The sequence below is a fragment of the Sus scrofa genome, chromosome 13, assembly GCF_000003025.6.
Source record: "Sus scrofa isolate TJ Tabasco breed Duroc chromosome 13, Sscrofa11.1, whole genome shotgun sequence".
Taxonomy (NCBI): Eukaryota; Metazoa; Chordata; class Mammalia; order Artiodactyla; family Suidae; genus Sus; species Sus scrofa.
In genome coordinates, this window is record NC_010455.5 from 197569051 (window position 1) to 197592815 (window position 23765).

Below are 23765 nucleotides of genomic sequence, written 5' to 3' on the forward strand. Positions count from 1 at the left end.
ATTACCCTGGGGAATGAGATTCCTCCTCTGGACCCTTAGGGCAGGGAGGTTGGGGCCAGTGTGTGCAGCTACGTCCCTGGAATTGTCACCATCCTTCTGGCCTCTGGGGGAGCCGCTGGGGCTCCGAGGTGGAGGTGTGTTGGGAATTCCATGGGAGCAGCCAGGGAGAATGGCCTCACGGGCCCACGGTCTCTGAAGGTTGCTCCTGGCAGGGGAAGCCAGGAGAGGGGGCAAGGCCTGGCTCTGGCCTCTTTTAGGGAATCCGGGGTTGGGGGGCGGTCCCCCAAGTCCAGTCATGAGATGAGGGATTAAGTTGGGCTTCTACTCAATGGACCTGTGAACTCCACTCACAGGAGCTTGACGCATCTGTCATTTGTTTAGGTGCCTAAATTTCTGACTGACTTTCTTTCGGTCATGGTCAAGGAGTGAGATGAGGCAACCGTGACACCTGCCTTCCAGAAGCTTCCCTCTTTGACTCTCCTCGAAACTCAGGGGGTGGCTGAGATGTTCTGTCAGACTTCTTCCTCTCCACCCCACAGGAACCAGGCCCAGGGAGCCGGGGTGACTTCTCAGAGTCACATGACACATGCGGCCAGCCTGAGTCCAGGGCTCTGGCCGTGACCCCAAGAACCAGGAATGTGCCTGCCTCTGACTCCTTGAAGGGATTTATTCATTCTGAAGACACTGTTTTCTGCTCCTCAGAGCCATCTTGTTGAGGCAGAGGGTGACCAGCGGCCCCCCACCCTCCCCAGGATGTTCAACAGAGGGGTCTCCTGGGCTGTGGGATTTTGGGCTCTAAAACTGGGCAAATTGAGATGAGTTGGTCCCCCTCTGTGAGCCCTCCCACAAGCACCCAGTCACCTGCTCAGACGGGCCTCGGAGACCTGGCCTGACTCCTCCAGGAGCCACACGCTCTTCCATCTCACTGCCAGGGCTGATGAGGAAACTAGAAGCTCCTCTTCGTATTTGAGACAGAAAATATACACCATTCAGGAAATTGGTGGGAAAACTGAGACACCAAATAGGGGAGTGGAAAAACTCAGAGATTAGCAATAACCAATGGCGCCAAGACCATTTTCTGGCTGCAGTGACAGAGGGAGGAGGTAGGGCTCCTGGCCCCCTGGGGGTGGGGGGTCACCCTTGTAGGGTTGGGGGTCACTCTTGGACGTTGAAGTCAGGTGGACCTGACCTGGGGAAGCTGGAGTCACCAGAGACCGAGCCACCTGCGGAGGCGCTGCTGCTGGGACAGAGGGAACCACCGTGCTGGCCGCTTTCCACCCCTTGCCCTCGGTCTTGCAGCAGGGGTTTCTCCTCATATGTGGAAGGTCCAGGGGCTGGGGACTGTGAGCAGAAGCCTGGCTCATTGGGCAGGCAGGAGAACTTCCCTCAGGCCTGGGTTTCTCATCCTGGGGGAGCCAGGCTTCTTCGCATGTCAGCTCCAGTGCTGACACACGGGTTTGGAATCAAACCCCCGTGACAATCAGCTACTTGAATCAAAGAAGCTCAGCCTCATCAAACATTTAAGCTGAAAGGCATCTCCAAGATCAGGGGAACAGAAGCCGGACTGCTGACGGAGAGACAGTGGCGCCAGTGTCAGGCCCAGAAGCGGGTCCAACTGCTGCTCAGGCTGGGGCAGCTTCCGCCACCGGCCACCTTGGCCCTCACGCCCATCCCGGGAAAGGAGGCCGTGGTCCCACTGCGCAGGCGCACCCACGGACAGCGCGAGCCAGATCCAGCCCTTCCCTTGACAGTGGGGACATGCGCTTGAGACTCCTGCCTCTAGGAGGCTAATGGCTGTAATTACAAATGCTTATTGCAAGAAAAGGAAAACTTAGCAAAAACAAGTAAAGTCTAGAAGTTCTGATTCCATCTTTATCCAGAACAATGACAGGAGGGAGTACCGAAAAATCCAACACTTTGATTTCGTGAGATGATGGGATTCAGCTGAACGAAAATTTTTTCTTAACTTTTGGTCCCCAACAATATTGCGCTGCTTCGGCAAGCTTTATATCTCACATATACAATGTGCGTGTTTATTCAACAAATATTTATTGTGTACCTACCATTCAGTCACTCTGCAGACGTTTATTAGATGCTTAATATTGAGCGAGGCGCTGTGCCCGTGGTGAGTGAAGCGGGCGTAATTGGCGTTGTCGCCAAGCTCACCCTCTGTGTGTCCCAGGTCCTGGGGAGGGCACTCCCTCTGTCTTCATCTTCTCCCCTCCTCCCTTCCTTGTTTCCCAAGTCCCGCCACCCTGGGAGGCAAAATGTGATGCCCTGAATAGTGATGGATGGTGTTTCTTCCATGTTTGCCATGTCTGCTTTTGCAAATTTCTCATCCTCTCTGCAAAGCCCACCTCCAAGAATTCACTGATATATCACAGGAAGCATAACTTCAAAAAATTCTCCCCTGGAGTTCCTGTGGTCATGAACCCTATTAGCCTCCATGAAGATTTGGGTTCAATCCCTGGCCTTGCTCAGTGAGTTAAGGATCTGGCATTGCTGTGGGCTGTGGTGAAGGTCACAGATGTGGCTCAGATCCCGAGTTGCTGTGGCTGCGGTGTAGGTCAGCAGCTGTAGCTCCGATTCAAGACCTAGCCTGGGAACTCCCATATGCCATGGGTGCAAAAAAAAAAAAAAAAAAAAAAAAAAAAATTCTTCCCTAACTGATTTTAACACAAGCCCCCCTGTTTCCAAGTCATGTTAGGATTCCATGTTTTCCCTGAGGTTACATCTGTTCCAGGGGGCTTCAGTGTGCCTAGGTACATGTGTGGGTCCCTCCCATCCTCACTGGTGTCCCTGGACTTGTCCATTCATTGTTGGTCCACACAGGTTGCCAAGGATCCATCCATTGCCAGAGGCTCTGCGCAGTCTGGGTTTCCCAGCCACTTGGGTGTGCCACTGCTTCTGCCCCACAGTGGGGGCCAAGACCCCTTCATCTGGCAGCTTTCCTCCTGTGGGGTCCAGACCCCGCTCATTGAGTGCTACGTGAGCAATGAGGCTTAGGACCCCCCTTGCTATTAGATTCCATGTGGAGGTTGATCCAGCTCTTGGCCTGGGGCGGGGCTGGAGGGTCCTTCATGGGGAGCCACCAGCACCTGGGGCCCCTGACTTCCCTCTTGTCCTCTTTTTCCTCCCATTCCAGGGGAGCTTTATCTAGACTGGAACATGTGTTCACTGGGTGCTCTTTCCATCCCGTCCCCTGGGGGTTGATTTTGGTCCTTTCCATGCCCCTTGGAAACCCCCAAACTAGAAGGCAGCCAATTAACACATCCCTTCACTATGGCAGCGGGCATCAAAAGGTTCCTAGAAATTGGAGGAAAAAATCGAGAGCCAAGGGTACAAGGAAATTGTAAATCAAACCGTAGTTTGTTATTTCAATATTATCCTCCCAGTGATACATTCGTTTATCCATGGCTAGGATAAAATTCCATAAATTTATAATTAGGTGGTTAGATCATTTATAGATGGTCTCTGCTCATAGACTATGGGTGATTTGTATTCTCTCTTAAAAAATTATGCGTCTTCTGGAGTTTCCATCATGGTGCAGTGGTTAATGAATCTGACTAGGAACCATGAGGTTTTGGGTTCAATCCCTGGCCTTGCTCAGTGGGTTAAGGATCCGGCGTTGCCGTGAACAGTGGTGTAAGTCACAGACGCAGCTCAGATTCCTCGTTGCTCTGGCTCTGGTGTAGACTGGCAGCTGTAGCTCCGATTAGAACCCTAGCCTGGGAACCTCCATATGCCAAGGGAGCAGCCCTAGTAAAGGCAAAAAAAAAAAAAAAAAAAAAGGGTCTTTTAAAATTATATGCATTTTCACTAGATGATTTTCATCCCTATCTCTGGCAGTAAATATCACCTGTAATGGGCTAATGATGCCAATATTTGTATTTGTAGCCTAAACCCTTCCTCGGGGCTCCAATTGCAGAAGTGATGTTGCCACTTGGAGGTCTCAGAGGTGTTGTCAATTTAAAAGTCTAAAATGGAAAATTTGAATCCGCTCCCTCCTCATTCCTGCCCCCTAATTTTAAAAAGTGTTCTTTTCTGTGTCTTTCTCATCTCAAAGGTGCTTCAAGTCTCTCAAGTTAGGTTTGTTTGAGTAATCCTTGATCCCCATCCCACATTTCCTATCCGGTCTGTTTGTGGCTAAGCTACATTGCCCTCTAAGATATGTGCATCCAGGAGTTCCCGTCATGGCGCAGTGGTTAAGGAATCTGACTAGGAACCATGAGGTTGCGGCTTCCATCCCTGGCCTTGCTCAGAGGGTTGGGGATCCGGCGTTGGCGTGAGCTGTGGTGTAGGTCGCAGACGCGGCTCGGATCCTGCGTTGCTGTGGCTGTGGTGTAGGCCAGTGGCTACAGCTCCGATTGGACCCCTAGCCTGGGAACCTCCTCATGCCACGGGAGTGGCCCTAGAAAAGGCAAAAAGACAAAAAAACAAAAACAAAACAAAACAAAACAAAACAAAAAAACATGCATCCACTGCATTCCACCTGCGCCAGGCCAACGTCATCTTCAACTTGCATAACCTTAAAGATTTTTTTTTCCCACTCTGGGTGTAGTTTGCTTCGTGGATTACTACAGACTGGATAATTATTAACCACTGTTGAATAAACAGACCCTGAGTTTTCTCACCTGGAGGCACGCTGGATGGCGTCATGAGAGAATCCGCTTTGTTGCAACCCAACACCTACAAATGTGCTTGTGACTCTCTGTCTCTGGCTCAGGTTAGGAAACCCAGATTGCTTCCTCTGCATCTTACCAGGCATGGCACGCCTCTCCTGATCCAACGCGGCTCAGCTTCAGCTGTCCTGGAGGACAGCTGCTGGCCTGATTTCTTTGAAACCTACACAAGGATCCTCTAAGTCAATGGTTCCCATGCTATGGAGCCCAAGCTTAAGTCGTTCCAAATACACTTCTGATTCACTGGAAATCTAGTCACTTTTTATCATGAAGATATTCATCATTCTTTTTTGTTTCTTTGGGTTTTTTTTTTTTGCCTTTTTAGGCCTCACTCTCGGCATAGGGAGGTTCCCAGGCTAGGGGTCCAATCAGAGCTACAGCTGCCAGCCTACACCACAGCCACAGCAACACAGGATCCGAGCCGCATCTGCAACATACACCACAACTCACGGCAACACCAGATCCTTAACCCACTGAGCAAGGCCGGGGATTGAACCTGCAACCTCATGGTTCCTACTGGGATTCGTTTCCTCTGCGCCATGATGGGAACATCCTATTCTTTTTTCTTTTTCTTTTTTCCATCTTTTTGCCGTTTCTAAGGCCGCTCCCGTGACATATGGAGGTTCCCAGGCTAGGGGTTCAGTCGGAGCTGTAGCCACTGGCCTACGCCAGAGCTACAGCAACACGGGATCCGAGCCTCGTCTGTGACCCACACCACAGCTCACAGCAACGCTGGGTCCTTAACCCACTGAGCAAGGCCAGGGAGTGAACCGGCAACCTCATGGTTGGTTCCTAGTTGGATTCGCTAACCATTGCGCCATGACAGGAATTCCTTTTCATCTTTTCTATTTGTCTTTTTAGGGCCACACCCATAGCATATGGAAGTTCCCAGGCTAGGGATCGAATCAGAGCTGTAGCCACTGGCCTACACCACAACCACAGCAATGCCAGATCCGAGCCGTGTCTGTAAACTACACCACAGCTCACGGCAATGCTGGATCCTTATCCCACTGAACGAGGCCAGGGATTGAATCCATGCACGGCAGTGCCCTGAACCACAGCAGTGACAACACAGATCCTTAATCTCTAGACCATCAGGGAACTCCAATCACCTCATTTTTGCCTTCACTGAAAGCTGCCTCCTGCTGGCCATTGCCACTTCTTCAAACAACCAAAGCCACTCTTGCTTATTGTGCCAAAACCCTTAGGGACACTCAGAGGGCCAGAGTGATTCTTCAACTTCTGAGCTTCTCAGAAAACTGAAGCCACACAGCTCTCTGTGCAACAGTGACAGGTAGGGGTGGTGGCGGTGGTAGGCTCCTAAGCGGCTTGGGTCAAGTTTTTATAACTTCGAGTAAAAACAGTTCCTTCCATTTTCACATGTAGTTCCTCTGGTTCCATCCCATGGGGACAGATTCTGGTCACAGGGGTCAGAGGAGGCTGTAAATATAACAGTCCTTCCCCTTTGATGATAGTGGTTATCATTTTATTTTATTTTGTCTTTTTGGTCTTTTTAGGGCTGCACTTGTGGCATGTGGAGGCTCCCAGGCTGGGGGTCCATTTAGAGCTGTAGCCACCACAGCCACAGCCACACAGGATCTGAGCCACATCTGTGACCTACACCACAGCTCAAGGCAACGGCAACACCGGATCCTTAACCCACTGAGCAAGGCCAGGGATTGAACCTGCAACCTCATGGATGCTTGTTGGGTTCATTAACTGCTGAGCCACAATGGGAACTCCGTGGTTATTATTTTAGAGGGCAGCCAGGGTTTTGGGTCTACCTTTCCCTTCCTTTCAGGTACTCACCTGCGCTGCTTGGCTCCTGCTGATTAGCTTCTGGTGGCAGGGGTGGGGGGAGGCGTGGTGTCACCTCACACGCAGCTAGACATGCTCAGACACGTGGAACCCAGGAGGGGATGTAGGGGTGGGGGAATTTGAGTGGGAAGAACCACAGAACTTGTTTTAAATTGCCAGGACCTGCTACACACACACACACACACACACACACACTCACTCACTCGTCTATTTTTGGCACAAGTGCCTCTGGACTCTTTGGGGAAAGCACAGGCACGCTTTCGAGTCCCCAGGTTCCACTTGGTAAATTTCCTACAGCCATGCTCTGAAAAAGTCCCCACTGGCCCCCTCCCAGCTCGGAGCTTGTGATGCTCAGGCCTGCCTGCCCGCTTCCTGTTTCATCTCAGTGGAGTTGAAATGAGTCAGTTGGAGCCCCCCCGCACCCCCCTCCTAGTCCCAGACACCCTATGTCCATGTCCAGGGACTGCTCCCAGCACCGTGTCGCCCTCTGTGCCTTTCCTGGGTGAGACTCCCTCTTGACCTCCCTAAAAATAGAGTTTATTCCATTTTTATTGACAGGACGGGACTCCACCATTCTAAGAACATCGAATGCCTGAGGTATCATCTTAGACCCTCGTGGAAAACCCAGCGGTTTGTCCCAATGAACGATGTTACCATGAATCATGCAGTTTTGAGTTGAAGCTCTTTCTCCTTCCACGAATCAGTAAATTTCCCTTCTCGCCTGTATTTCCTCCCCTCCCCCATTCACATTTGGGTTTAACAAGTCATGAGTCATTGTGGTTTTACTCCTGGGTAGAAATGTTTTTCTACTGTTGTTGCATTGCCAACAGACGGAAGCATGAAAAAGGGATCCGATTAATCAGTAATTCGAGATGAACTTAAAAATCTCAACAATATCAAAGGGTGAGTGAACTACAACTTGTCAAAGATCTTAGAGTCTTCAAGGAGAAAGGGACTCATGAGATACCAGCTTAGTCCTTTCACGGGGCCAGAAAGAAAGCCAAGGTCCCCAGAGGGAAATTGGCTTGCCCAAGGTCACAAGGCAGGTAACTGGTGGCACCAGGGATAGAGGCCAGGTGTTCTGACCCCCAGCCCAGCAGCCTCACTTTGGTTGGTGGAAATGGAAAAATAGCTTAATGTTTTAAATCATGCCAACACAAAGATCTTTATTCTGCAAACGTCAAGCATGGCTGTGTACCAGTTGTTGCATGTTTCAGAATTATTGTTTTCCTAAGAACTCACAGTATTTTACATATAAGATTCCATTATTTATCATCTCAGTCTTGGAGGCACCTGAAGGGATCCCATTTTCCAGGGAGGGAACTGGATTTACTGATGAGTGGCGGTTGCGGGGGCGGGGGGTGATTTGAGGCCCCTGGAGACCCCTACCCTTGTCTTTTTTTTTTTTTCTTTTTAGGGTTGCACCTGAAGCTTATGGAGGTTCCTAGGCTAGGGAGCAAATCAGAGCTGCAGCTGCCAGCGTACACTATGGCCGCTGCAACACCAGATCCAAGCCACATCTATGGCTTAATACTGCAGCTCACTGCAATGCCAGATCCTTAACCCACTGAGTGGAGCCAAGGATGGAACTTGAATCCTCAGGCACACTAGTCAGGTTCATTACCTCTGAGCCACAACGGGAACTCCCTTGTCTTTTGATGAGAGACTGCATTGTCGGGCTCACATTTATTCTCTCAACAAGTCACTGTATTTAGTGAGCACCTATTGTGTGCCAGGAGCTGGAGACATAGTGGCAAGGAAAGCAGGAAAAGTCCTTACCCGAACAAAGAAGAGAGAAGTAATAAACAAGAAAATAATTGTACTTACAACGTAATGCTGAGTGTGGAAAGTGCCATAAAGACAAGTCAAGTGTGGGAGGCTGCCATTTTGGACACGGTTGTCAGGGGAGGGCTCCCGGAGCAGAGGCCTGCGGTGCTGAGAAGGCGAGTCCTGAGCACATCTGGAGTAAGCAGCTTCCAGGTGGGAGGAAGAGTGTCAGCTGGAAGGCCAGGATGGCTAGAGCTAAGGAGGAGGGGGAGGGGGCTGGGAAATGAGGTCAAAGATGGAGGTTAGGCCAGATTACCTAAGGGTGCAATACAGGAGTTGCATTTTTAAAAAATTGTGTTAAAACACAGATAACATTCACCATCTTAACTGTTTTCAAGTGCACAGTTCAGTAATGTTAAGTACACTCAACTCGTGCAACCAATCTCTAAGACTTTTCTCTTATAAAACAAAAACTCTGGACTCATTAAATAACAACCCCTCATTCCCAACCACACCCAGCCCCAGGTAACCACCATTCTACTTTCTGTCTCAATGAATTTGACTATTCTAGGTACCTCACACAAGTGAAATCACACAGAATCTGCCTTTTTATGTCTGGCTTCTTTCACTTAGCGTAATGCCCTCGAGGTCATCCATGTTGTAGCATGTGTCAACATTTCCTTCCTTTTTAGGTCTGAGTAATATTCCATTGTGTGTATATAACTATTTTTGCTTTATCCATTTATCTGATATTGGACACTTGGGATGCCTCTGTCTCTTGGCTATTGTGAATAATGTGGTTATGCACATGGGTGTACAAAATATCTCCTCTAGACCCTACTTTCAAATCTTTTAGGTAGGTACCCATTGCTGGATCATATGGTAATTCTATATTTTGTTTACAGGACCCACCGTACTGTTTTCCATAGCTGCTGTACCATTTTACATTGCCACCAATAAAAGTTTCCACTTTTTCTGTATGCTCCCCAACAGTCATTTCCTGATTGTTTTGATAGTAGCCATCCTAAGTGGTGTGAAGTGATATCTCATGGTTTTGATTTCCAGGTGTTAGATTTTATTGTAAGGGTGGTAGAGAGCGTTTGGAGGATTAGAGGTAGGACTGAAGGTAGGGGAATAGGATGCTTTGGATCAAAAGGATCCCATCGGCTCCCTTGTGGGAATAGATGGTAGGAGACCATGGAGATGGATGGAGAGGTGCTGGTAGATTGGACGAGGTTGAGAGCAGTGGTGGTGGGGAGAAGTTATCAGATCTGAGTGAACTGTGAAGGTAGAATTGATCGGTTTTGCAGATGGATTGGATATGGAGTCTGAGAAAAAGAAGTCAAGGATGACTACAAATTTTTGGCCTGATAGGGAATAGTAACCCCATTCACTGAGATGGGGACCAGAGGGTGGGATAGACTTCAAGTAGGAAAGGAAGTCAAAAGTCGTATTTAGAATGCGGCATTGGGAGAGTCGAATACACATTAGACATCCAAGTGGACATGGATTGTGGTACTTGAAGGTCAGAGAGAAGGCTGTGTAAAAGATAGGAATTTGCTTTGCTGGTTACCATGAATATTTAGCATTTTTAGCCCCAGGAACTCAATGAGATTGTCTAGGTCGGGGGTGAGCAAACTGCCACCCATGGGCCAAATCTAGCCTGCTATCTCTTTTTGTACCAATGTCTAGCTAAGAATGATTTTTACATTTTTGAATGTTTGAAAAAATGTTTAAAAGAGTAATCTTTTGTGACACATGAAAATTATATGAAGTTCAAATTTCAGTGTTCACAAGTTTTACTGGAAGCCAGCTATGCTCATTCCTTTGTGTGTTGTCTGCGGCTGCTTTCTTGGCCTAGGGAGTGAGGGAGGGAGGGGAAAAAGAGAAGAGGTGCAGGGACGGAGGCCTGGGCAGGGCCTGTCAAGGGTCAGTAACCAAGATGGTGCCACTTCCATGAGCAACCCATGTCCAGGGGCCCAGTGAGCTCAGACCACCTGCTTCCTGCACCCAGGCCAACCTAGCACCTTCTGAACTGCTGAAGTCAGAGTGGTCCATAACAGGCACATCCATTAGATGGAACCACGTGAAATGGCTGATGTCCAATCTTGTTTTCCTCACTATATTAATTTCCTAAGGCTGTCATGGCAAATTACCACAAATTGGATCACTTCAACATTTGTTCTCTCATGGTTCTAGAGGGTGCGAGTCTGAAATCAAGGTGCCTTCTGGGCCACCCTCCTGATGAAGACTCTGCGGAGGGATTCTGCCTTGCTTCTCTTCAGCTGCTGATGCCCAGCCTTTGGCTTCTATTGGCTTATTGCTTAAACATAAGACGATCTCCACAATCTCTGCCTGTCTTCACATGCCTTCTTTGTGTCTCTGGATCCAAATTTCCCTCTTCTTATTAGGACACCAGTCATTGGATTAGGGCCCACTTTAATCCAGTGTGATCCTAACTTGATCACATCTTCAAAACCTTATTTCCATATTAGAAAAGAAATATAGGAGTTCCTGTTGTGGCTCAGCTGTTTATGAACCTTACTAGTACCCATGAGAATGCAGGTTTGATCCCTGGTCTTGCTCAGTGGGTTAAGGATCTGGTGTTGCCACAAGCTGTGGTGTAGGTTGCAGATGTGACTTGGATCCTGTGTTGCTATGGCTGTGGTGTAGGCCTCAGCTCCAGTTCTGATTTGACCCCTAGCCCAGGAACTTCCATGTGCCACAGGTGTGGCCCTAAAAAGAAAAAAGAAAAGAAAAAAATATAAAAAACAATATCTTTTAAAATAACCCCCCCCCCAAATACCTAGGAATAAATCTGACCAAGGAGGTGAAAGACTTATATGCTGAGAACAACAAAACATTAACAAAGGAAATTAAAGAGGATTCAAAGAAATAGAAAGAGCACATGTTCTTGGATTGGGAGAATTAATATTGTTAAAATGGCTGTACTACCCAAGGCAAACTACAGATTTAATGTGATCCCTATCAAATTACACATGCCATTTTTCACAGAGCTAGAACAAATAATCCAAAAATTTATATGAAATCATAAAAGACCTAGAATTGAAAAAGCCATCAGGGGTTGGGGGGTGGGGAGGAATAGGAGGCATAACTCTCCCAGACTTCAGACAATATTACAAAGCTACAGTGATCAAAACAATGTGGTACTGGTACAAAAACAGATATATGGATCAATGGAAGAAATAAACCCAGACACCCATAGCTGACTAGTCTTTGATAAAGTATGCAAGAATATAAAATGGGGGAAAGATAGTCTCTTCAGCAAGTGGTGCTGGGAAAACTGGACAGCTGCATATAAATCAATGAAACTAGAACACACCCTCACACCACGCACAAAAGTAAACTCAAAATGGCTTAAAGACTTAACCATAAGACGTGAGACCATAAAACTCCTAGAAGAGAACGTAGACAAAACATTATTTGACATAAACTGTACAAATGTTTTATTAGGTCAGTCTCCCAAAGCAGTAGAAATAAAAAAAAGAAATAAACCAATGGGACCTAATCAAACTTACAAGCTTTTGCACAGCAAAGGAAACCACGAAAGAAGGCAAATTTACAGAATGGGAGAAAATAGTTGCAAATGATGCAAGCGACAAGGGCTTAATCTCTGTTATATACAAACAACTCATACAACTTAACAACAAAAAAAAACCCAATTGAAAAATGGGCAGAAGACCTAAATAGATATTTCTCCAAAGAAAACATATGGATAGCCAGGAGGCACATGAAAAAATGCTCAACATCACTGATTATTAGAGAAATGTAAATCAAAACCACAATGAGGTAACTTCTTACACCAGTCAGAATGGCCATCATTAACAAGTCAGCAAATAACAAATGCTGGAGAGGGTGTGGAGAAAAGGGAACCCTCTTACACTGTTGGTGAGAATGTAAATTGGTGCAACCACTATGGTAAACAGTATGGAGCTTCCTCAGAAAACTAAATACAGAACTACCATATGATTCCACATGATCCAGAAATCCCACTCTTGGGCATATATCTGGAGAAAACTGTAATGCGGAAAGATACATGCACCTCTGTGTTCACTGCAGCACTATTCACAATAGCCACGATATAGAAACGAACTGAATGTCCATCAACAGATGAATGGATTAAGAAGATGGGCTACATATGTACAATGGAATACTACTCAGCCATAGGAAAAGAATGAAATAATGCCATTTGCAGCAACATGGATGGAACTAGAGATTTTCATACTAAGTGAAGTCAGAAAGAGAAAGACAAATACGTGGAATGATATCACTTATACGTGGAATCTAAAATATGGCACAAATGAACCTAACTACAAAACAGAAACAGACTCACAGACATGGAAAACAGACTTGTGGTTGCCAAGGAAAAGGGAGGAGGGAGTTGGATGGACTGGGAGTTTGGGATTAGTAGTTGCAAACTATTACATTTAGAATGGATAAGCATTGAGCTCCTATCTAATCTCCTGGGGTAGACCATGATGGAAAATCATATATTTTTTTTAAAAGGAATGTGTATCTATGTATGACTGAGTCCCTTGGCACAACACTGTAAATCAACTATACCTTAATAATAATAATAATAAAAGAACTTATTTCCAAATAAGGTCACACTAAAAATTACTGGGTTACGGAGTTCCCATCATGGCACAGCAGAAACAAATCTGACTACCAACCATGAGGTTGAGGGTCCAATCCCTGGCCTCGCTCAGTGGGTAGAGGATCTGGTGTGGCTGTGAGCTGTGATGTAGGTCACAGACGCAGCTCGATCCCGAGTTGCTGTGGCTGTGGTGTAGGCCTGCAGCTGCAGCTCTGATTGGACCCCTAGCCTGGGAACCTCCATATGCCACAGGTGCAGACCTATAGAGCAAAAAAAAAAAAAAAAAAAAAAAAAAAAAAAATCCAAAAAACCCCCAGTCAGATAACGTCTCCTGCTTGTTAGAATGGCTATCATAAAGACAGGCAATAACAAGTGTTGGTGAAAAGGGAATCCTTATTCGCTATTAGTGGAAATGTAAATTGTGGAAAACAGTGGAAGTGCCTCAAACAAAACAAAACAAAATTACTGGGTTAGGATTTTAACATATCTTTTTGTGGGGGACACAGTTCTACCCACTACACTTGCACACATGGATGTCACATGGTTTAATCTAGGAGTGCCTGAGTTCTTGAGATGTCATTTTTTTTTTTTTTCTTTTTGCCACACCCATGGCAGGCAGAAGTTCCCCGGGCCAGGAATTGAACCTGCGCCAAAGCACTGACCTGAGCCTCTGCAGTGACAATGCTGGATCTTTAACCTGCTGTGCCACAAGAGAGCTCTTGAAACATCTTTTAAAAGGACACAGCCATGTGACTGATCTTGGGGAGGAAAAAGAATAAAATTTCTTTATTGGTTTTAAGATCCTGAGGTGTATTTTCTTTTTTTTTCTTTCTTTTTTTTTTTTTTTTTTTTGGTCTTTTTGCTATTTCTTGGGCCGCTCCCGCGGCATATGGAGGTTCCCAGGCTAGAGGCTGAATTGGAGCTGTAGCCACCGGCCTACGCCAGAGCCACAGCAACTCGGGATCTGAGCCGCGTCAGCAACCTACACCACAGCTCACAGCAACGCTCACAGCAACGCCTGATCGTTAACCCACTGAGCAAGGGCAGGGACCGAACCCGCAACCTCATGGTTCCTAGTCGGATTCGTTAACCACTGCGCCACGACGGGAACTCCCTGAGGTGTATTTTCTTCCCACTCCCCCACTGCCTTCGGGCGGACTGGCTGCCTCCTGAAGGGCAGATCCGGAGAGAGAATAACACAAGCTTCTCTGATGTCACGACGGGCTCAGGCAGCACACTGTGGAGTTTCCCAAGTTTGGGGCAGAGGTTTTCTGCCCGGGATTCTCAGGTTCAGGCCTGAGATGCTGTGTTAAGAGCCGCCAAGGTGATTGGGGGCGGGGGAGGGAGCCCTGGACCCAAGGTCTAGGGGCTGCGACCCCCAAGGCTATGTGACCTTCAGTGATGTCATTGCTCCTTGTCCCCACCAGCCTCAGTTTCTTCTCCCGCGGGAAGGAAAAAACCATGGCCCCTTCTCTCTCTCAGTGTCGCCGTGAGGATGACAGGGAATCTGAGGACTTGGACCCAGCGAGTGCTCTGCAAACGTGATGTTTCCAGATGAAGCAGATCTGACATCACAGAATGACTAAAAGCTTGACTCGTAGCATTTCATCTGCTGTGGATCAAGTTTCTTTTCAATAAATCAGATTTCATGAACTGGGAAAAATTGCTGGGTAACTTTATTTTTCAGTCTCCTTTTTTCTTCTCCAGTTGTAGTAAAATATAGCCAACATACACTTTATCATTTTAACCATTTCAAGGTGTACATTTTAGTGGCATTAAGTCCGTTCTAGGTCCAGAATTTTTCATCATCCCAAAGAGAAAAGCCCTATACCCATCAAGAGGTTTCTGCCCCACCTGACCCCCACCCCCACCGCTGCCCCTGGCTTCCTGTATCTATGGATTTACCTATTCTGGACATTTCCTTTAAATGGAATCACACAACATGTGGCCTTTCATGTCTGGCTTCTTTCACACAGCATCAAGTTTCCAAGATTTATCCATGTTGTAGCATGTGTCAGTATGTCATTATTTTTTAGGGCTGAATAATATTCCATGGTATAGATATGCTACATTTTGTTCCTCTATTCATTCACTGATAGACCCTTGGGTTGGTTCCATCTTTTGCCTATTGCGACTGGTGCCTAGTGCGACTATGAACATTCTTACATAAAATTTTTTTGGCATATCCACTTTCAAGTTCTTTTGGATACATCCTAGAGGTGGAATTATTGAGTCAAATGGTAACTCTGATCAGCTTGATGAACTGCTAAACTGTTTTTCATAGTGGCTGCACCATTTTTATTCCCATTAGAGTGTCTGAGGGCTTCAATTTCTCCTGGATAAGGGCAGCACCTGTGGTATATGGAAGTTCCCAGGCTAGGGATCGAATCAGAGTTGCAGCTACCAGCCTACACCACAGCCACAGCAACACTAGATCCAAGCTGCCTCTGTGACCTGTGCCTCAGGGTGTGGAAATGCTGGAATCTTAAGCCACTGAGCAAGGCCAGGGATCAGACTTTCATCTTCATGGATACTAGTTGGGTTCTTAATCCACGGAACCACAATGGGAACTCCAGAACGCTTGGCTTATTAAATGCAATAATCCCCTCCCCAGGCCAGCTAGCTGCTTGCTCTCTGTCTTTCCTGCTGTGGCCGAAGGCCCTGGAAGCAGCCAGCGGGTCATCCACTCTGGTCCTCTAGGGGACCTTTCATGGCCACTCATTTAGACAGTTCTTCCAGAACCTTAGGGCTGACCTTAGCAATGAGGACATGGGTGCTGCTGGTCTCCAGGACAGCCATAGGGACCAGAGGACAGCTCTGTCCAGTGTGGGGGATGGTCTGAATGGGCTTGGACTTGACCTGAATGGGTCCCTTTTCCTGGCTGCCTCCCGTCTGGCCCTGCTGGCTGAGGAGTCGCATCTGGGGGATGTGCCCACTTCCAGCCCATATCTTCTGGCAACTCCTTCTTCTGCTCTAAGGCGTCTGCTGGTCCTTTTGGGTTTTCTCTTGTCCTTGGCACTTCCTTCTGCTGCCCTCTTTACTCCAACGGCTCATTGTTCCAGGGTCGGGTGGGCTGGCTCTCACAGCTCTTTGGTCATCAAAGAACATTCTACTGTCTTAAGGGAGAAGAAGAGGCATTCCAGTTTATATTCAGACACACGCCCTGAACTCATCATAACACACATAACCCACAATAACTCATTTATACACAACCAACTGGACTGAGTTATCTGAGTAAACGTATTGCTTGCTCGTGGTCTCCTAGAGCAGGCAGAGAATGTGGGGTCGAGGAACCCTGGGTCTGGTGGTTTAACTTTGAGAGCACTCATCTCCGCTTCTCCTCCTCTGTGGGGATAAACCCCATGGGAAGGCATCTCTGGGTCACTGTGAGGGAGTCTGTGAGAACACGTGCCAGGGGGACCTCTGACACGCGGCAGCATTTTTATCCCCCGGACGGAGATGGAGCCGTTTCTCGCCATGCTTGCCTTGCATGACCAAAGAGCCTGATGCCCTTCCTGGTGGGATGTCCTTTGAAGAACATTCTGGAAGTGGAGGCCTGGGCTAAAGCAGCTATGGGGACACCTGCCTCAGGAGGAAGTTGAGGAGGAGCAACGTCCGAGGAGAAGGATGAGAATCGCCTCGATCTGGGGACTGTGGCGGGAGAATGTTTCTGGCGCCTGGATGCATTTCATTTTGGTGTTAAGTTCTTCCCAAGCTATTACGGGAAATGATGTTTTCAAAAACAAAGTTGTCCCTGGCCCGGCAGCTCCAGGTCACTCCATGCAAACAGTCCCCCATGGGCCCAGGGAAGGTCCAAAATATGCAGGTGCATGCGCGATACCGCTGGGCACATGAGGCCGCATAATTTTCTCGGGCCCTTGCCTAGGAACCCTGGCAAGAGCCTGGCTGTCTGTTTAGGAATCAGGCTCCAGGCTTGACTTTTGGCCTTTTTCTCACCTGTGGGGGTCTGTGCGGGGCTCAGGATTCCAAAGGCAAAAGACACACTGCTAGTGCCTGTCACATCCCCCCAAAGCGTGCCCTTCATTTTCATGTGACATCTGCTCCCACGTCCGAAGCTGTGCTGCGGGCCTGGCGTAGATTCTGCACAATGTGCTCTCGTTGGAGATGCTCCTCCGGGGAGGAGAAGGGACATAAGCGTGGAAAGGTCTGTGTCATCGTCCACCCTTCTTTTGTGTCCGTGCGGTTTTGTGTCTCTCCAGCGTTTTCTTTCCCCAGCCAAAGAAGAAGACAGATAGATGTCTGGTGTTTGCTGCAGGGCCCAGAACTGAACTGCTTGCTTGGAAATGTCAGCTCGCCTCAGAGCTCAAGGCTGACACTTGGCACTGGGTTCGAGGGGCAGGAAGGAGAGAAGAGGAAACAGAGAGGAATCTTGGAAGAATTAGTATTTCTTTCCTTCTCTCTCCCGTTCTCTGCTCGAGGCTGATGGCAGGTACGTGGAAGTAGTTTGAGGGGCCCTGGGTGGGGGGCCAGGGGTGTGGAGGCTGGGCTTGAGGGGAACACTTTGACTCTGACCTTGTCCTGCCCTGAGGCCCCCTTCCCTGCTCCTGCGGCTGCCCGCCCCCAATACACACCGCACCACACACACACACCACACTGCACCCCTTCATACCACACCACACCCCTTATCACACACACCCAACATCCCCCCCCACACCCAACATCACACACACACACTCGACATCACACACACACACCCGACATCGCACATACACACTTGACATCACACATACACACCCAACATCACACACACATATTCGACATCACACACACACTCAACATCACAACATACTCAACATCACACACACACACCCCCGACATCACACATACACATTCGACATCACACACACACTCAATATCACACACACACACTCAACATCACACACACCACATACCACACCACACCCCTTCACACCCCATACCACACACACACACACATACACACACCCAGTACCACATACACTTCCATACCATACACACACCATACTATACACACAGACACACACACCACAACACATACCACACCACACCACATATACAACACACACCCCATACCATACACCCCACACAACACATACACACACACACATACCCAATACCACACATACCTCCATACCCCCCCCCACAGACGCATACTGAACACCATACAAACAGACACCACACACACACACACACACACACACATCCCCCACATATCCTGTGAGGCTGTGTAGGGTGTTCTCATGAGAGCTCACACTCCTGGAGAAACAACCCAGATAAGCGTTTCCCAGGGTTCCCCTCACCCAGCTACCAGTTCCTTTTCTGGCAAATATAGCAAATCGATACTTGGCAGGATTTGCCAGGTGTAGTGGTTTGCTAGGCTGTGTAGCAAGCCACAGACTGAGTGGCTGAAACAACAGAAATTGACTGTCTCACAGTCCTGGGGGCCAGCATCTGAGTCAGGGTGTGGGTAGGGTTGGTTCTCTCAGAGCTGGGAGGGAGCAGTGGTGTGGCCTCTTCTCGAGCCCCTGGAGGGGCACTGGCTGTCTTTGCTGTCCCTGGGCTTATAGACATGTGGCCCCATCTCTGCCGCCATTGCTGTACTGTGTTCTCTCTGTGTGCATGTCGGCGTCCAAATTTCCCCTTTTCATAAGGAGCCCAGTCGTACTGGACTAGGGTTTGCCCAACTCTGGTATGACTTTATCCTAACTGATTACATCCGTGATGGTCTTACTTCCAAACAAGTTCACAATCTGAGGACCTGGGAGTTAGGACGTCAACACATGAATTTTGGGGGACACCGTTCAGTCCATAACACCAGGTATACAAGCGCCCCGCTGCTGGGACTCAGCCCTCTGGGGCTTTGGATTCTAAAGGCAAGACTGGAGTTCCCGTTGGGGTGCAGTGGATCCAACTAGCATCCATGAGGATACAGGTTCAATCCCTGGCCTCGCTCAGTGGGTCAAGGATCTGGTGTTGCCATGAGCTGTGGTGTAGGTCACCACATTTCCTCATAATGAAGCCCTAGCCTCCAGTAGCTCAGAATGTGACTGTATTTGGAAGTGGGGGGAGGGTCATTGAAGAGGTGATTAGGTTAAAATAAGGCCATAAGGGGGGCCCTAATCCTATCAGACAGGTGTCCTGAGGAAAAGAGATTAGGACAGAGAAAGGCACAGAGGAAACGCCTTACGAGGACATAGCCAGAAGATGGCCATCCATAAGCCAAGGAGACAGGCCTGCTGGCACCTTGATCTTGAACTTCCAGCCTCCAGAACTGTGAGACAGTAAATGTCTGTTGTGTAGGCCATCTAATCTATAGCAGCCATGCAGACTGTCAAAGGAGTTGTCCTACTTAGAAAGGTTGTCTAGGAGTTCCCGTCGTGGCGCAGTGGTTAACGAATCCGACTAGGAACCATGAGGTTGCGGGTTCGGTCCCTGCCCTTGCTCAGTGGGTTAACGATCCGGCGTTGCCGTGAGCTGTGGTGTAGGTCGCAGACACGGCTCGGATCCGGCGTTGCTATGGCTCTGGCGTAGGCCGGTGGCTACAGCTCTGATTCGACCCCTAGCCTGGGAACCTCCATATGCCGCGGGAGCGGCCCAAGAAATAGCAACAACAACAACAACAACAAAAAGACAAAAGGCAAAAAAAAAAAAAAAAGAAAGGTTGTCTAGCACTGCTCCCACTTTTGGCCACGTGTGGGATAAGGAGTCACACGGTGGGGCTAGGAGGCTCCTTGGCTGGTCTTCCCCGCCCCCCACTAGGTGCTCACATGATACACTTGACACTGATGCTGCCGATGTTGAGATAGTGGGCCTTGGTGGATGTGCCCACTTTTGTTGCAAGCCAAGCTCATAAAGGCTTGCCACTGAAGATGCCAATAGGGTGGAGGGAAGCCAAGACTACAGCCAGGACTCCAGGCAACCACCACCCACCCAACCTGGACACTGGCCCTTGACCCTGCTCTGCCATGGTGTGGTTGTCTCTGTGGCTGCACTGGAGTGACTTCTTTTTCTTCTTCTTTTTTTTTTAAGGGCCTCACCTGCAGCATTTGGAAGTTACCAGGCCAGAGGTCGAATTGGAGCTGCAGCTGTCAGCTTACACCACAGCCACGGCAATGCCAGATCCAAGCCGTGTCTGCCACCTATGCAGCAACTTGGGGCAACAGCAGATCCTCAACCCACTGAGCGAGGCCAAGGATCATATCTGCATCCTCATGGATACTAGTCAGGTTCTTAACCCACTGAGCCACAACGGGAACTCCCTGGAGTGGCTCTCTGTGAGTCCTGCTTCTCACTGTCACCGCTCCTGAGTCAGACTCTGGAATGGGTGAGCCCAGGCCATGCGCTCAAGCCCTAACAGCAATGTTGGCTGGGGACGGGAGCAGTCTGTGTTTTCAGCTTCTGCACCAGAACATTCTAGACTCTGCCTCCCACAGGATACATCCTTAGGATGAAGCATTCTCCAAGGTCAGGGATGCTGGGCAGTCAAAATGGTCACAAATGTTCTCTAACGTCAGGACACACACCCACATGCACAAAACGGGGCTGGAAATGACCTCAAATGAGCAGAGTAGTTGAAAGAATGAGTTTGGCATCATACAGATGCATCTGAGTACCAGCAACCTTACTTACTAGCTTTTTTTTTCTTTTTTTCTTTTTAGGGCTGCACCTGTGGCATGTTGAAATCCCCGGGCTAGGGGTCGAATGGGAGATGCAGCTGCCAGCCTACACCACGGATGGGGCAACACCAGATCCTTAACCAGGGATCGAACATGCATCCTCATGGATACTAGTCAGATGCTTAACCTGCAGAGCCACAACAGGAAGTCCACTTATTAGCTTTTGATGCTGTCTTTTTATAACCTAAGCCTCAGTTCTCTTACCTGTAAAATTGGGAGAATAATGTACCTCATAAAATGGTAGCTGTCATTATTGTTGTTCTTGAAGTTATTATTAGAAATATAATAGCCCTGTGGTGACACATCTGCCATGGACTCTAGGACTAACTTCAAGGGCCAATTAGATTGATCTTTCATATTTTTTCACCTGTCTCTCCAGACACAGATGGTCAAATCATCTTTTCCACCTCAAAATGAGAGCCATCAAAATGCGGGTGCTTTGAAAACAGTCAACTTAAGCTGGAAGCATAAGCTTTTTATTGCTATTTTATCTTGTGGCACATGGTCCCCTAGCACTGTTTTATAAAAGTTATGGCTCATTGGGTGTATCCAAAGTCTTTTGGAGCCCAAACCTTCAGAGAAATAAATAGAAGGGGAAGGAAATGGAAAGAGTAAGATACAGCAAAACAATCGAATTTCCCACTGGAATTTGCAAGGAGATGGAGTTAGGGAGCAGGAGAGCTGGAGGGTGGGTCCATGGCTGGTTTGATTAGCAAACCAGCTGGTTATGTATGAGCAGTCACTGGAGTTTATTGGCATGAAATTGTTACAGGGGGGCATCAAAGCACAGACAGACCCAGCGAGTGTGGAGGGCAGCTTGTGGCCGTCAATACACACAGAACCCGTTCTAATGGGTCCTTTAACCACAAGACTTCCTAAAAAAATAATGCTGCTCAGAGCGATCCTGAGGCTATGTAGATCCAGAAACCATTGAAGAAAGATCAGATCATGTTCAAGAGGTTTTTTACTGTGAAGTGTATTTCACCGTGTTCTAATTCTTGGAAACTTGGGGAGGCATGAGTGATGGAAACAGCAATTTTCCATCCACCGCAATGTTTAACAGAGCAGATCACTCTGTTCTTCTGCCTACTCAAATAGTTACCTGCCTAATGATCATAAGGAACAGTTACCTCTCAAGTTCGCTCAGTGGACTCCTCTTTTCCCTCTTTTGGACTTGGCGAAAAATAGTAGCTGGTGAATTTCTGGATTGCATCACATTGGAAAAAAATTTACCCAAGCTTCCAAACCAGGACATTTGCACCAAAATTCCGGATCGAGACAGAGATTTGCAGAAGGTGGCTTTTCATTCTGTCCCTTACTTTTGTCTTGTTTGAGTGGTGATTGAGTGGATCATCAGATCCTGTCTGCTTTGGGACAGGAAGCCACTGAAGTTATTGCTTTATCCAGGCATGGCTTTGCTTTTTCTGAATGGTTTGACTTGGTCACGCCATGGGGATGTGGAAGAAAGAGGAGGGGACACTGATGGGGACAGTGCTGCAAGGGAACGAGGACAACTGGGTCGAGGAGGTGGAATTGTTTCCCCCTTTTTTGGCCGCCCCTGAGGATATGGAATTTCCTGGGCTGGGGATCGAACTGGCGCCTCGACAGAGACGAGCCCTATCGTTAATCCACTGCACCATAGCAGGAGCTCCGAGGAGGTGGATTTGGCTTTAAAAGATTGATCCATGTAGTTTCCAGATGTTTCTTGAGCATCTGCCATGTGCCAGGTGTGGTTCTAGGTGCTGGGGATACAAGAGAGAACAGAATGGACACCACCCCTGCCCTCACGGTCGATGTGCAGGTTTTCAGGTTATTCCATGCCAAAGGAATGGGCGTGGAGAAAGATGGAGGCAAGAGTGTGCTGTGTAAATGAGCTGCAAATGGGCTTTTTTCATTTGTACATTCATTCAATGCATCCGGCATTGGTTGACTTCCTACCATGGGCAGAATTTAGGTAAGACATGGGGGATAAGAGTAATGACCCAGACCCACTCTGAGCATTTGGAAAGTTCAAAGTGTGGAGGTGGAGGTGTACGTAGTCCGAGACCATCTGTCTGAGCTCTGGCAGGGCAGGCTTGGAGGAAGAAGATGCAAACCCTGCCAGAGAGGGTGTAGCAGGCTTCCTAGAAAGGGAGAGGGGTGTAGGTCTCCATCTGAAAGGATGAAGGAGAACTTGTCAGTGCAGTTTCTTTTTTTCTTTTTCTTTTCTTTTCTTTTTTTGTGTATTTTTGCTATTTTCTTGGGCCACTCCCATGGCATATGGAGGTTCCCAGGCTAGGGGTCTAATCAGAGCTGTAGCTGCCGGCCTACACCAGAGCCACAGCAACGTGGGACCTGAGCCGCGTCTGTGACCTACACCACAGCTCACGGCAATGCCAGATCCTTAACCCACTGAGCAAGGCCAGGGATCGAAGCCGCAACCTCATGGTTCCTAGTCGGATTCGTTAACCACTGAGCCACAACGGGAACTCCTCAGTGCAGTTTTGAAGCATCTTTAGTGCCCTTTCTTCTCTTCTCCTGGAGGAGAAGATTCCAGGAAGAGGTTGAAGACAACCATTGGGGTGGGGCGGGGCGGGTGGGGAGCAAGAAGAGGATTCGTAGGCAGGGGAGGGCTGATGGTGGACAGCCTTGAGGGGAAATCCAGTTTTTTAGTTTTGTTTTTCTTTTGCTTTTTAGGGCTGTGCCCTCAGCATATGGACGTTCCCACACAGGGGATTGAGTCGGACCTGTAGCTGTCAGCCTACACCACAGCCACAGTGATGTGGGATCCAAGCCTCACCTGCGACCTACACCCCAGCTTACGGCAACCTGGAACCTTAACCCACTGAGCGAGATCAGGGATTGAACCTGCATCCTCATGGATACTAGTCTGATTTGTTTCTGCTGAGCCACAATGGGAACTTCTGGGAAATCTAATTTTAATTTAATTCGAGACATGATGGAGGCCACAGCCATGTTCATGGAGTAAGTCAATGAAAATGACATTTGAGTTTGATGACGTCTGTGCTTGTTCAGGACCGTGTCCTTAAACAGGGGATGCCTATTAGCAAGCTGATTAAGGCCCTTAGGAGGCAGGACCAAAATTTGCTGGGTTTTACAGAACTTAGAGGCCGGGGAGCAACAATACAATAAAAATACGGGTTGAGTTTAGGTGTGCCAAGAAATTCAAGAGCCCACCCTTCACTAGTAAAAATGAAATGAAAA

At 48.2% G+C, this 23765-nt stretch overlaps 1 long non-coding RNA gene across 4 annotated transcripts in view; it reads left to right on the forward strand.

The window, feature by feature from the left end:
* Positions 1–13656, forward strand: part of LOC106508031 — a 30252-nt gene extending 16596 nt beyond the window's left edge. The window contains exon 3 of one of the 4 annotated variants that reach the window (XR_002338042.1): positions 7059–7889. This is a non-coding gene — a long non-coding RNA (uncharacterized LOC106508031). Of the gene's footprint in view, positions 1–381; positions 2452–7058; positions 7890–13500 lie in introns of those variants that run through there. The other 3 variants (XR_002338041.1, XR_001304560.2, XR_001304561.2) reach the window with 3 other exon arrangements.